The 16,036-nt window shown below is 38.1% G+C and overlaps 1 protein-coding gene across 8 annotated transcripts in view; it reads left to right on the forward strand.

Moving 5' to 3' along the window:
- Window positions 1-16,036, forward strand: part of NEO1 (neogenin 1) — a 221,419-nt gene that overhangs the window by 20,210 nt on the left and 185,173 nt on the right. The gene's annotated exons all lie outside the window — the stretch shown is intronic.

Raw genomic sequence — 16,036 nt, forward strand, 5'->3', positions numbered from 1 at the left:
CCTAATTCCCCTTCTGAAGAGAATAAATCACTTTAAAAGTGGCAGAAAGAGAAACCATATGCTGGCAAAATGTAGTTTGAGGGGAGAGATATAGCGTGTAGGCATACACAATCAATTACGGAAACTTGGCACTAATGTTCTCTTTGCTCCCTACTTAGCCACTTTCAGGCTTGTAGTGCAACTTAGGTAGTTTCCATTAATCTTTTTAACATTGAGAGCTCTGGGTGTAGAACTTCTGCATGTGCATTCTCTTAAAATCTCATTTTCTCCCAGTTCCTTCTGTCCTGATTTCTCTAGTTTCTAGTTCAGGTGCACCTGGTGTGTTTCATTCAGTTAGCCAGCTGTGTCAAGACTACTTTCTTAATTATTTTGAGTGGAGAACAGGGATCTAAGTTAGTATCTCTCTACTGTGTCATAATTGCAAGTAGGATGTAGTAATAACGTGTATCCTTCCTAATACTCTTTTAGCAAAGTCTTCTTGCTGTCCACATTTATGACAAATTCTCTTTTCTAAAAAGCTGTTGGTGAAACTACTGCGTTTTTATTACTTAGACTGGGGGCTAGAGGATAATTTTGTTACTGCTAACTAGTGAAGGTTGTTAAAGAGCTTTGAAGATGTCGAGTGCTGCATAAGTGATAAACAGTCTTCATCCTGAGGCAGAGTTAATCACTGATGAACATGCAAAGGAGGCAGCAGATGGGGGTAGCATCATGGCAAAAGAGTTCATAGTTACTTGCTGAAATACTTTTAGTTACGATGTTTTTCTCTTGTGGATTTGGTTACTAATAACAAGTTGGAAAAAAAATTATTAGAAATTATCACTGTTCTCCCTTTTTACAAAATCTGAGATCTCATTTTCAATGGCAATTCCTGGCCCATTAACTCCTGTAAATTTTGTTTAATCCTATCTAAATATTTTCTAGTGAGGTGTTTAAAATATTATTTAAACACAGGGTATCACTTAAAGCTGAACTTTTTTTTTTAAAAAAAGCTAAATATAGTATTGCCTACTTTAAAATCAATATTTATATTAATGTGTAACTAAATACTTTTGGTAGTACAAGCCTGACATTTAAAAGAAATTCATAGGAGTAGGGGGAAGTCACTAGATAAGCACTGGAAGTAGAGTTTAAGCTATCATCTGGATTCTGACAGATATCAGGCTTTACGCTAGTGCAAGAAAGTCACTTCAATGAAGGTTCAGTAGATACTTCATGCAACCTTAAATATTAATGAGGAACAGAAAAATCGGGGCAACTGTGTCTTCTGCTCCAGTCTGTAAATTAAGAAGCGCTTGTGTGAAGCGGAGATCCTAGGACCTTGTGATCAAAGCTGTTCAGATCACCAGCTGTAGACACTTTTGTTCAACAGATAGATCTTAAATGTGCAGAACATGGTAAACTTGTAAGTCAAGAGCATTAATTGTCTATTGTTTACCCAACCAAAAAACACCCAAACAACTTTTCCACGTGTTTACAGCATTCAAGTTAATTCTCTAGAAAAGCAGTTTGACACCAATATTAAGTAATTTTATGAAATAAATATTTCTTTCTAATGTAATAACATGTAAAAAGTAATACAGGTGGGTTTTACGCAGTATGATTGCCTGATGATATATGTAAAATATCTTATGTGGTCCAAAAATTAAGGTTTTGTGTTGGGATTACAGGGTATCATCTTGAAAATTACCAGCCTGGCTTTTGGGGGGAAGGTTTATAAGAATAAAATCATTATTTTTAGAACAATTGGGGATGGGATGATACAACAAAACTCTTCTTTTCTTGTTCTTCAGAGTAATAGGATTAATAGATTGTGGTTTTTTTTACTGTTTTTTTTGTTTTGTTTTGTTTTGTTTTTTTTTTCCTTTGGTCTGACTAAGCACTGAAAGGCCACCACCTGACAAAATCCTGATTTAAAAGTTTTGGTGACCTGATTTTTTTTTAGTTTCAAGTACAGCACTTCTATGGAAAATAAGTCTGGAATTTTAGTAAGTAACTAGTATAATATACATTAAGATCAGTTGCAGGTAGAATTTTATTATGTAAAAATGGAACAAAAAAGATCTGTTGCACATGCAGACATATAACTGTTTTGGCAGGAATTATTTATTACCTTAAAGATGAGGGAAAAATAGGGTTTGGAGCATGAAGAAACATCAGGTTAAATGTGTTGCAAAAGAAATCCTTTTCTTCCCCCCATGATGTTGGTGGTGATTAACTACATATTACTTTTCTTCTCTCAAACTTGTCCCCCAGCTTGCTTTTCCATTTGTGATGAGAGACCATGCTGCTTACACATGAATTATAAAGAGCCTGAGACATTAGGCATTACCTGATCAGTTCATTCTTATTCTCCTTCCTTATAGCGACGGGTTTTGCCAAAAGAATAAACCTATTGTTAGTGAGCCAGAAACAGGTCTGTGTCTGCATTTTGGGAATGTGCTTTTAATATTCTTGGACAACTTACCTCTGAACAAGAATTGTTGGTGTTGGAGCTGCAAAGACTGAATAAACTTCCTGAGAGGAAGCAATTGTAAAATATCCAGGAAGTTATTAGGAAATGCAAACTTTTGCTCCTTTCTGCTAACTGCATGAAGTGCTCAGGCTTTAATAGCACCAACCTGCATGCCATAGAGCTTGAAAAAATGGACTTGTTCTTCAGTAATACGAAACTCTTTTGTAGACTAGATGTCAGAAATGTGACATCAAGTACTGTTAAAGCTTGGGCTTTTAAAAAGGTTCTTAACCACCCTGAGAAAAATGGTTCATGGAAGCTCTTGGCAATGTGCGGTAATCTGCACTGCTGTAGAAATGTACCTAATTTTCATTATTTTTCTTGTTGATCCAATTTTTATTTTTGAATACTATCTTGTCAACTTCACTGTACTTCTCTCTGGGAAAAATAGGCAGAATAGAAAAAATAGACAAGGAAAGTGTAACAAGAGAGCCAGGCCTGAAAAGGGAGGCATAAGAGAAGGTGAATTTCTGTATGTCACCATCTAGCTTGATGGGGGCCCCCCTGGTTTTCCTTATTTGAACTTTACTGTGTCTGAAAACAGCCTTACAGTTGCTGCCTGTATTGTGCTTTCTCTAGTAACACTTTTTATTAGTGGCAGATTGACATAATGTGGTTTTTGTTTTGGTCCGTTGTCCCCCCCCCGTCTCTCACCCACCAGCCAAACCTGGTTGGTCTGATGCAGGATGGGAGTCACTGTGCTGCTCCACTGCCATTCCTGTGTGTTTTATCCTTGCTAGATTTAGACTGATTTTAAAAGAAAGGAATATCTTTTTCATGTGATTAAATACCCTTTATGGTGTTTTTGTGAAGAACTGGAGTCTATGAGGATAAGGAAAATTTTAGGTGATTAAGTATGTTCTTTAGCTGCTATAATAGGTGTGATTGTTTTGTCTTATTAACGTGAGTCAGAACTGTGTAGCATGTAAGTACATAGTCTCAGGTGGAATCATGATTGGTTGGATAACTGCAAGCATTACAAAAGTATAAAATCAGCCTGTCCTCCTTCCTTATGATAATATAGTTGAGGAATAGCTTTTTTGTGTTTGAACGTGACTATTTTGAAACTTGAGCAATTTTGAGTTCAGATTTTTCCAAAATCTGGTAACATATAAAAATTTCTTTTGAATTTGAGAATGTTCTTGAGAACTGAAAAATCTGAGAAATTTCTCTAGCTTTCAGGGTGTGAAGGAAAAACATTAATGTGTAATGTATATTTTGCGGCAGTACTTTCACTGGTCGGCATAGATACTGTTAACTTCTTTTACTAAAAGACTCCAGGAGAAGGTTATTGATGGAGCTGAAACATATTTTTTGAAGCTTTGAAGCGCCATATTTCTCATGTTGATTTTGTAGTCTGCTTCAGGGTTGTTCACTGTTGCCCATTGCTGCTGCACAGACCATGCTACTAAGAACCCTATCCAGCTGCTTCATCTTCTCTTTCCTCTCCCTAAAGCTTAGCCTGACTCAATGAGACACCAGTATACAGTAAGAGCAAAATCTGTGGTGGGCCACATGAAGTAAGACAGACTGACTATCTTTAAATGTGGTCAGAGTTAGTTTGCAGATTGTCCTCCTAGAAGTAATTCTGTAATTACTCTTTGAGAGAGAATACTGTGTCTCTGGTACACTTGTGCTGAGAGATCTGTGTTATCCCAGAGGAATGTTGCTGTAATGGTGCTTTGCAAATTGAAATTCTGTCTTTGTAGCAATGGCTTTATCCAGTAGTTGCTTTGAAAACCAGAACCAGTTCATAGACTGATGCTGGAAGCTGGTCGAGCTGGTGAAAGAAGTTGCACTTGGTTACTGTTCCTTTGTCACCTGCCTTGGGAGGGAGAGGACAGCTGTGTTTGGTGTTGATTAAAGATTTTCTTCAAGTTCAGTTGTAAATGCAGTGAGCTGTAGATGACACTTTCAACAGGAATATGGGAGGGTGCTGCAGTTAAATCCTTACCTGAAGGGAAGAAGCTGTCCTAGCTAGTTGCAGACTGCAGACGTGCAGCCCAACTCCTCAGGAAATTAGATGATCCACTTCCCACCAGCACTGTATCTCCATGTACTGTATGCTTGTAATTGGCACTGCTGCTGAAAGAAGCAGTGCTGCTGTGTAACTACAAGTGTATTTTCACAGTTTGAGAGAAGTATTCAGTGTTTCTATTGCTTTGTTTTATTTCTATAACACAAATCTGGGAGGAAGGAGGGAAGTAATTAATAATTCTGCAAGCAATCTCATGAATAATTCTTTCAGTATATTTGTAATTAGCATTGAAGTACTGTGAGGGTTTTTTGATGATCTAAAAAGTTTGAGTTTGTGGCCTTTTTCCTCTTGAGAGCAGTAAAACTTCTTCCTTGATTTTATTGTTTTTTTTAAATTTTGTGGGACCTGTTTGGAAACTATCTCTCAAATTTGCTTAAAATTTGCAAATACAGACTCAGGAGTTTCTGTAAATGGGACTGTGTGTGCGCATACATACATATATACTCACATGTGCAAAATTAGCCTTGTTTACTTAAAAGCAGCTAGAAATGATGATGTGAGTATGGCTGATTGGTGGACAGAAGGATTTTGGACTTGCTATTTCCATCTTTGACATGCAGATAGTTTTCATTGCTCTGCTAAATTATAGTTTGAGCGTGGTTTTTTGGGTTCTTTTTTAGCTTTGGCCTCTCAGTGGGTTTAGGCGTTTTAGCAGCTTGTAGAATGAGTTAGCAAAATTCAGTCTGTTTTTTCTGTGCAGTTCCATAGTAGCTGGCCATGCTTGCTTGAACTGAACTAATTGGGGTGTGATTAAACTGATTTACTTCTGAAGAGAATGGAAGTCTAAGTACATCACTAATGAACTCTAGAAGGTCATTTAACTTGTTTCTCTTCCTTCCTTATGCATATCTTCCTGTTTAAACTGGCGACTTTGCAGGACTTGCATTAAGTTATGTTTGGGCAGCACCAAATTCAGCGATATCCAGACTTTTGAGACCTTCAGGCACAGTGCAATGTAAGTAGAACTTAAGCATGAACATGCAGGGTTCATCTTGTCCCTCTGTGGCCCTCTCCAGGGTTTAGAAAGCAATTTGATAAAGCAAAAGAACTTTGAAATCTATTTTATTCTAGAATTAATAATGTAGGAAGTGGTGCTAGAATTTGATCCAATATTTATAGATTTCTGCTGTGCAAGAGTTCGAACAGCCTCATGAGGACAGTTTAAAATTCACAGTTTTAATAATCTCTTAAAGCTGGAAGAATTGTGGAGTCCTCCAGAAGAGTTTTGAAAAGAATTTGATTAGGAAGAGTTCTGCATGTTGCTGTACTATCCAGTTCATCTTCTTTCTATTATCGCTGGAAATGCTTTTTGTCATCATCTTCAGTATTTTGCTATTCCTGCAATATAAACCTTAGAGAATGTAATTGTGGTGTTACAGAACAGGTGAGACTTCTAGCTGAGAACTCTTGTTCTTGGGAAAACCCATCTGCCCTTTCTTTTAATCCACATCATGCATTGATGTCTCTTGCTTAGCCTTCTTGATGGCAATTACGGGTTTTATCCAGCTGCTGTGTTAGTTTCGTTGATTACAAGTGTTGGGCACTTCCGTCATATTGCTGGTGTGTTGATACCACTGTAGTCTAAAAGTGAGAAAGTTCTAATGTATCTTAACTGTAATTGTTTCTTGAAGTATTTTAGTTGTGGTTTTTATAGGAGCTGGTACGTGCCTGTTAACCCTCTTGAGGAGAACTTGGGTAGAAAGCTTACAAAAGTAACAGTCAGTCTGTTCTCAGTTGAAGTATGGATTCATCTTTGTATGGATCTCTTTTTTTGGTCCGGCATTGCGTGCTGTGAGAGTCCTCACCCAATCCCCAAAATGATGCTTGGGAGATAATGATGTTCTTAAAATTGTAATGTGCTCATTTTCCACTGAGCTCCCTGAAACACTGGATTTTAGAGAAAGAGACTATATGTTTGCTTATAGAATGATTATGAAGTAGAGTCCACCTACATTCTGTGCAGGGCTAAAATTTCTTGTACTAATGAACATAGGTCTGAAACCTGCTCAAAGAGGAGGAGGAGGGGTACTGGGGCAGAAGGCAGTAGAGGGTCTGCTGTTGGGATTTTAGCTGTCCTCAGCTCACCTGAGAGCCATAAGCAGGTGTGGGGATGTGGGAGAGCGTTCTTACCGCACTTCAATGTGCAGTTTCCTTTTTGATTACCCAGTAGCTGGGGAGTTGCCATCTCTTTGAATTGAACTTGTGGTGTGTTGAACCTAGGGTTGTAGAATTCAAGAACTGATACCCATACCCACAGATCTGGAAAGAAAGAGAAAATTCCATGTTCAGAAGAACCCCTCAGTTAGTAGGTTGAGAGAGACTAGCTTGTGCTAGCCAAGATGATCACTCCAGCACTTGAGAAATTGCTGAATCATAGCAAAGACTTCCTAGGACATACTGATCTTGATGTTAGCCATGCTTCATGAAAATGCTTTGTTTCTCTTGACCCTGGCAGCGCAAACTGTTGGTCCATGCTGGTTCTGGTGTCCTTACATGACTTACATATTGGCTGTATTACAGACACAAGATATATTGGGCACTGTAACAACAGAGCTAACACTAGTCAAGCTCTAAGGAAATGGGCAGCAAGCTTTTTCAGGACTATTTTTGGTAATTTTTAAGTAGAGAATGCCTGAGCATAAATAGACTTCCTCATCCACTAATGAAAGGATTGGGGTTTAATTTGACTTAGCGTGTTTTCTGGTTATGCTAAATTACTTTGATGTGGCCCTTGTGGTTATGTATTGAATTTTTTTGCAGCATACTGGCTCCTCTAGCTTAAAGCCTGCATGGACCAATGTTGTAGCAGATTTTGTTGGTAAAACTTCCGTATGTGTAAGCAAATGGACAGGAAAAAATATTTGTGATTTATTAAACTGTATGTTAGTCTAATAAATATTGACTAAATGTAGTTTGGGGCAGGGGTAAGTCTTTTAAATGAAAAGACAGATTTCAGCCTAAAGGGAAACTTTAAATGTAGTATCTAGGTGTGTTTAAACGAAGTCTCCAGTGGTGTATAGGTAGGACTACCAGCTACTCGAGATTTATTATACATTACCACTGTGCTTGAGGTTTGACACACACTGAATTCCCAACAGTGCTAGCATCAGTGATTTTTATGGAAGATTTTGCCATGAGGATGAGGTAAACTTCAGTAGGTTTCCAAAATTTTTATCCAAAATAGCTTCTAATCTCTACCTGTATCTGTATAAGACTTTAGCCTGCTGTTTTTCTCCAAGCTTTATGTTGTTTCTCTGGAAGCTCCTCTTAATGTTTGTTGTAGTTTGTGTTTGAAAGTACTAGGGATTCTCATTAGGACCTCATGCTTTTTTTATCTCTGTGTCAGAAAGGTTGGAGAGACTGCCTCCTCAAAGAGTATTATCTCATCAAATGTGTGTATTGAGGTCCTCAGGAAACCCTTTCCCCTTTAAAGGTGTGTTTTGTAAAACCTCGAGCAACAGCGGTGGCTTCCTCTGAGCTGTACCAAAGGCAGATGTATTTGGTTACTTTGAACTGTTTATTTACAGCATAATTCACCAACTAAAATGTGCATAAGTGATGCAGCTTTTTTAAAGGATCTTTCCTGTGATTCTCCTTGAAATAATGGCTTTCCTTCAGATCATATGCGAATAGTACTCATTCGTAGGTACTATTTTTAATCAGCCTTATTTTGAATGGACGTGTAGACAGTTGCTTGAATGAAGAACATGAATTATTTCCCTTTAACTGTCTTTTAACAATTCACCACCCTCCTTGCTGTCTGAGTTCAGTTCACCTGAGACTGAGAAGAACTGGTTCATCCTTTATTATTGCCAGGTGTATGATGTACAGAGAGGTCCAAGCTTGCACCTTGCTCTTGTAGGTGCTGCTGAGGGGAAGAAAACCGTATCTTAGAGTGGTGGTGGAGTACTTGCTGAGTAAAGGAATGGGTAACACATCTAGAAGGACAGATAGAGTTATGTAGTCTGTCACTTCACAGCTTTAGGGATTATAATATAAATGTGTTTAAACTGGTGTTTATTTAAATAGGCGAGTTGAGTAATAAAGTTCTACTTTTGTTGCCCAGCCATGAGTCCCAGAACTCTATCATTATCTAAATTTGTTTCATTCTTCACAAAAAGTCTTTCTTTGTCTAGGAAAATAAAACCACTCTGAACACCTGTTTTGAAGAAGAAAAAACCTGGACTTTTATGTATCACTTTAATAACTGCATGGTTCATGGCTAACATGCAGCCTTTCTTATATTCCCTGAAGGTGCTAGCGTCTCTTCTAAAATCAGCCTGTGGACATTGACCAAGTGCAACTGCTTGCCATAATGCAAAAATTGAGGGCTATGTCAGTATAAGAACTTCCTGGCAAAATGAAATGTCAGATGTAAAAATTGACAAAAACTATGCAGATTCAGTGTTTTCCTTGTATTTCAGGATAGCAGTTCATAGTGTTCAAATTCTACTGATGACCATTGACCTCAGAAGAAATCGGGTCATGTCCTTCAATAGCAGTGGCCTCGTTAAGATTGCATGATGAACAAAACAGCTGAAATCTAGGATTATCTGGGAGAGGCTTTTCATTTAAGCAAAATGTTCTTACAAGGAAATTAATTTAGGCTACAACTGATTAGTTTTCTGTATTTTATGTCATTGTTTGATATTTAGAATTGTTAAAACAATTTTTTTAATGATCTGCTAATTTGCAGACTTTTTTTCACTTTCAAGCCATTTGCCGATTTAATAACTTCAGTAGTTTTGCAGTTATAGCAATATAAAGATATATAGAGAGGACAGTGTGAGTATAAAAGTGCTGTCTGTGGCTTGCTATATCTCTGAGTCACAATTCAAACTTTAATGCAAGTTTTGTGATTTGTAACTGTTTTAGTGGAATGGATAATCCATCTGTGGAGGATGACTGCTAAAGCTTATATAGGGGGGGTCTGTTATTGCTTCATCTGTTGTTTTCGAGGATGACGGATCACAATGCCTGAGCCGATGGAATAGCATCGTTGCTGTCTTTATTCATTACTTTTTATTTGTTGCATTAGGATTCTGAAATCTCCAAGGTTTGAAAAGAACTTGCATGATGAAGATTTTGGATAAGTTTTTGAGGTCAGCTTAAAGGTGATAATATTTGCTACAATTTCAATTTATTGAATTATTACAATAAAAATGTTTACTTTATAAAGCATTTTTTAAAATGAAAGGGCTGGGGGCGGGAACCCCCAACCCTGATGTTCAGAACTCTTACATCAAGGTCATAAAGAATCTCGTCTTTTTTAGCAGTTTTGTGCATACTCATTCATAGTGGGGAAAAATGCTGGTGTTGAAGGGATCTTGGTTAATCTAGCTTGTTTTTATGCTTTTGCACTATAGAGCTGTATTAATTATTGACAAGGCTAGCCTAATCCAAAGTCACTGCAGTCTGAGGCATTAATTTACTTCATAGCCTGGTGTGAGTAGGAAAAAAAAAAATTCTTTCTATATATGTGAACCATATTTCTAAAGCCAGAAACATTGCTTGATGTAGTGTTTTGCATAAAATAGATCAGGGTGGGAGGCTAAACATATGATGAAGTGGTGTGTTTGTACTGAAGTTCAGCTACAAATGTTAAGTTTTCTTTTAAATGAAAACTCATTCTGGAAATAGTGGTAAAGCTCTGCACATAGAAGTGATGTTCATAGTTTCTGGTGTTTAGGTAGGAGATTAAATTTGTGTTTCTGTGGCTCCATTTGTTCATATGTTCTCTGTCTTGCCTCTGGCAGAGAACTACTTTGTGGTTGCCTAAGAGCCATCGTTACGGCTGACGCAGCCATTTTGCATAAAGTAGGGTGAAGAAGTTTAGAGAACCTACTGCAGAGTAGATTTGAAATTAAATTATATATTGGTTATTAGTACATTGTTGTAGTAGCACTCAAATTTTGAGTGATCGGCAGTCAAAGTTACGGTAGCTTGGTATTTTGAGTCTTGGGTTTCAAGAGAAATGTTTAATTATGTTTTGCAGGTGGTATTACCTTGCTTTTTTTTTTCTGTTCAGCTGTGCTATGTTCCAGAGTCACAGTAGCTTTGAAACACTTAATTTGCATCACTGAATCGGTTATCCTCTCACTTATTATTTTTTTTTTTAATTTACTTCTCACCCCAACTTCAAGATTCATTGCTAATGTAGCCCTTCATTTTATATAAAAACTTGCCAGCAGTACAGGGTACAAAATAAAGTGGTCAGTTGTTTCAGTTATCTTTGTAAGAGTTGCTACCCAACTTTCACCTGTTGTTTTTGACTAACAGCAGGGTATTTCTGCTCATATATGAGTTTCAGAGAGTTCTCGTTTCATTTAAAATATTTCTTAGCATCTAATCTACATCTGGAAGAAAGAAAGGGGTTTTTTAATAGACGCTGTCATGGAAGCATACTCCATACTCTTTATTAGAACTTTTTAAAGGATTTGGACAAATTAGAGGAAACTGATTTTTGGTCTTAGTGATATTTCCATTATTTAAGTTCTTTGTAAAATTAGACATGTGATGTAAAACTGGTAGGTGCCTTAGGGAAGAGACGTGTGGGTTATTGTTTGTAGATGTCCAAATAGGTTCTTAGACCCTCAAACTCAAAAGGGCAGAGGTCTTAACCTGGTAGGAGGTGTGGTGCTGAGAAGATGCTGCTGGTTGGACAGGGAATACTGTGGGGAGAAATTGGTTAGGGATGAGGATGGGATGGAAGAAAAATAATGATGATAAGTTTCTGCCAGGAAGTGTAAAGAAGAGATGAATGGATGTTGGGAACTGCTGCTGCCTCTCTTCATCGTCATGATGATGTGCTGCTCCGTGATCTGCTGAAGAGTTGGTGATGCATTTCTTAACCATGAGCTCTTTATACTCAGTCATCTTCCTTGGTTACATTTTTTTCACTTGTTCCATCCTGTTTCATAACTCTGTCCTAGCCAGTTTCCTCTGGTCACGTTTCTTCCTCTTCACCCACCTTTCTGGACTTCCAAACCCCCGAGATGCATTCCACAGCAGTATGTTCCACCTGTTTTCGGAAGCCCCTGAATCTTGGTTATGAGGTATATTTTGCAGGAGCGTGCTTAAAGCAGAGCTTGAAAGCAACTCAAAATTATAATGCCTTCCCATAGTACCTGTTATGCATAAAATATCCTGTTTCTACTTACCGGTGGTTTGAAAGGTACCAGCTTTCTTGGGATAAGCTCGTTGATCTCTTTTCCCAGCCCCATGAATTTTGACTGTATAACTCTCAAGTTCAGAAACCACCCATGACACCCTACATACCTGACATATCATTCTGCAGAGGTAGTAATGTTATCCTACAGTTTCTTTGCCCATCTTTAACTTCTTGGTGTCCTGGGGGACTTCATAAATATCACTTCCTCCAGCAAAGCTGCTGACATGAAGCAAAAGCCATGAATAAATTATTCATGTGCTGTTGATTTTCTATGTTTAGGAGTTAATGCAGCTTCACTTAAAAATTCTCTTCCATGGCTGAAGTTGAGTAAAATTGCTGTATACTAGGTTATGTTTTAATTTTTGGTAAATTATTTTACATTTTTGAACTGGTGGTTTCAAAAATGATTGTTACAGAAAAACTCCCACGGTAATGTTTAAATACTGTAGGTAGGTCCTATTTAAAAGGATTCATGGTGTGTACTTTGTTAATGAGGGCTGTTTTTTAGACAGTCACATTTATGAAGCAGTGGCTTCAAACTAGGTAATTCTGAAGATGTTTGTTTCACTAAAGAGCAAAACAAAACCCGCAAGCTAAACTCCCAAACTTCTCTAAATCCCCCAAGCCTGTGGTGTTGATTGCTTTTATCACATTTATGTCATGTTATTTTTCAAGAATGTATTTTCTTTGTAATTTGAAGAAAGTGTGAAATTATGTTTTCTCTCACTTCAGCAATTAGCCGTGAGGCAAAGGCATATATATATATGTGTATATAAATAGGTTAATTTTTTTAATACTGTTACAGTCCACCTTATCTGTCTTTTTATTTATTTCTTTGAATCTTGGACTGTGCTTGTTATGGGAAATAAGCACTTTTCTTTAGGTCACGGATTTAGTTCATGAAAATGTCCAACTTTATTCCACAAACACTTTATTTCAGGCACTGAAACACTGAAAAGAACACACTGTGAAGGTAGATGGGGAATTTATGTCTTTCAAAAGGTAGTAAAGATGTTTGAAAGCATCTACCCTTTTGCTAAGACAGCAAATGAGGAGAAGCAGTATTAGCCTTGCTTATGGCAAGGAATAACGCAGTGTTAGGGTTTACTAGCTAGTTACTAAATGAGCACTTGCAACATCTCAGTCATCTCAATATTGCTTTTATTTTTCAGTGTTACTACAACTTGTCATAGTAGTTTGCTTGAAATTAGACAAAAGAAAATAATGTCAATATTTAATTGTGGTGATGATCCTAAAAGGCAGTTGCTGTGATTTGAAAGCATTTGTCCTGCTAGTTTGTCTTGGTTTTTTGCCTTGGGCATAACATGTAATTCACTGTAGCTTTTTTTAAACCTGTTTCCTCAGTGACTGAGTGGCAGAAGACATGGTCAAAGTGGGTATCAGTGTTGTGTATACACATGTTGGAGTACATAATAGAAAATAATATCTTATAGAAAACTTTGCTGTATTTCTTTTACCATGCAGAATCCAGTGTAAACCAATATAAGTATTATGAGATGGGTATATTTAGCTGCTGTAGAAACGTGGTACAGGAAAACGCAGTTAAGTGTTCTGCTCTGTTCTTGCCTAGTGAAATGTGCCAGATTGTGGATCAGGGTAGTTGCGGGCTGTGCTGATGGTGAGGAGCCTTAGAAGGACCTCATGGCATCGAGCAAGTGAGGAAGACAGCAGCAGGTGAACATCAGTGTAGTTTCAGCATATGTAAAGCTTTGAGGGGAGAAATAATCCAAACTTAACCCACCTGCTGCTATGCTCAGCTCTGGCAGTTACGGCTTGTTGAGTCACGGTTGACGGTTCTCTGATGTCATTAGCTCAGTACGCAGTGGCAGCCAAACCAGTCAATGAAGTGTAGTAGGGAAAGTGAAGTTCAGTAGGGAGAGAGAGTATTGAGAACATCGTTTGCTGCTATATAAAACGCTGGTGGTGTGCGCAGCTCTAGTCTCTTGACTTACTGCTTTCTTCTGAGATGCAGAGGAGAGAAGGTTAAAAGGTACGGGTGTTCGATCTGGGGCGGAGAAGGCCGAGGCTGGAGAAGAGTCTGAGGGAAGGCAGTGGGTGAGGTGAGTGCACAATACTCTTCATCAAACCCTGAAGTACCAGAAGGATGAGTCACTTGGTAAAACCAATAGCTTAGTTAAAAACAAGTTACAGAGAGAACCACATTACATATGGGGAATTGAACGTCTGGAACTTGCTGCCACAGGAAGATAGAGGCAGACAAATTCAGAAAGGGTTCAGGCGTGTTGAGGAGTGACAGGCCAATAACAAGACAGCAGAAGTCTAAGCAGCAATTTAACCCCTACAATTTCTATGTAACATCTGTAGGTACTGGAGGAGTACAAGGGGAATGGGTTATAGAGAATGGTCAGGCTTTGGTGTCTTCACTTAATAAAAAAAAGAAGATGCTGTTGTTGCTGAAAACTGAACTGTAGGTCTTGCCTGGTGTGGTATTATGTACGTGTTCTTAACCAAAGCGGAGGCAACTCTAGGAAGTGCATCCTACTTAAAAAGAAAGCTTCCAGCTGGTTGTCATGCATTTCTCTGCTTCTTTTTATGATACTGCTTCTACACCTCTCCATTCATGGAGTCTTGTATTTTGCAAATCCTGGAGCTGTTGTGACACACTGTGCACGTTCTCTGCTGCAAGGAATGTTTTCTTTTTTATTAGTACACTGCTGCACCGTATCAGTTAGAAAACAGGAGTGTCACTCCTTCGGTTTCATGACTAGAAATGTGAACTGTTGATATGCTACCAGGCTTACAATCTTTTTACATTCAATAGCTGTTAACCAACAATTACAGGATTTATATATGACTGTTGCCTAAAAAAATTCAAACAAGTCTGTCTCTATACAATGCAGGGTCTTCTGTGATGGCAAATAGATCCTTGAGAATCTTCCAGGTTTGATCAGAAGAGCCTAAGTGGTGGGGAGCTTTCCGCACTTGTTGGTCATCCAGTCAAGTGGTCAATTACTTACCTTAAAAACATGATGTCTCTAACTAAAGCTTGTGGACAGAGGCAACACAAGGAATTGAAATACATTCTAGTGTTCTTTGACGTTATTGTGTGCAAATAATTACTGCTTTTGAGTTGCCTTCTGATTTCCTCAATAAAAATTAGGTCTTCTGGAGGGACTTTTACATCGCTTGCTTTTGTAGGCTTCTGCTGTAGTCATCTCAGTTTGTAAGTTTGGCCTGTGTTGTAGGTGTTGCATCTGAATACAGATTTCGGATAAGTTCTTACCCTTATCGATAGCGGAATACATAGTTAATGTTAAATTTGTGTGATGGCTCTGACTGCAGAGGGAGTTACAGCACACACTCTCCCACTTGTACTGGCAGCACTGGAGTATGTGGCTTAGGGACTTAGGGACATGGTTTAGTGGTAGACTTGGCAGTGTTAAGTTTACGGCTGGACACAATCTTAAACATCTTTTCCGACCTAAATGATTCTATGATTGCTCAGGATTTGAGTTTTCTTGAGCATTAGCAGAATAATGCCGGTATTCTCAAAGTGAATGTTATAGGAGAGATGTGGAATGTTTGCTATGTTTTTCATCAAAAATTTTGAAACCTGTGTTTGTCTTAATTACAAATAAACCCTTTATTCTGTGCCCTTCTTGAGCTGTCTAAAGTCATCAAAGTCTCTGCCAAATGGATCCAAGATAACTCCCATCTATAAGGAATAAGAAATTCATTAGCAAAAGCTATAAAATGAGTAAGGTTATCAACTGAAGTTAGTGGAAATGCTGGCATCGCCTCTCTTGCCAGCAGACTGCATATTTCCTTAGGCTGAAGTGCCTGTCGTAACACTTTTCTTAGGAGACAGAAAGGTGCGGCAGTTGTGTTGAATACGTGTTGCAGGAGATTGACGTTGGGTAAGTGTGAAATGATGCTGTTTCATCTGAACCTTTCAGGCTTGAAGTGGTGCTTAGTATACAGTGTCTTTAAAAGCCTGAGATAAATTTCAAGTGATTGGTAATAATAATATGGTGGATTTGAAATGGAGCTTCTAAATCTAGACTAGGATGAAAGGGAACTTGTTTTTTGGAAGTACCTTGTGTTTATTGTGCTACATATACAAATGCTTTACAAAGTAACTGAATGATGGGCAGTGCATTATGGCTTGCAGCTGTAAATCGTCTGAAGCTCAGTGCATGCTATTTTACAAGGGAGAAAATGTGAGTCTGAATGTCAGAATTACCTGTTGTCTAACCTTACTGAAATACCACCTTAGATATTGGTGTGGTCTCCTTCGTCTCTTTTTCAGGAAAACCAAATAGTATGCTTC

This window comes from Accipiter gentilis, chromosome 10, assembly GCF_929443795.1.
Source record: "Accipiter gentilis chromosome 10, bAccGen1.1, whole genome shotgun sequence".
Classification (NCBI taxonomy): domain Eukaryota; kingdom Metazoa; phylum Chordata; class Aves; order Accipitriformes; family Accipitridae; genus Astur; species Astur gentilis.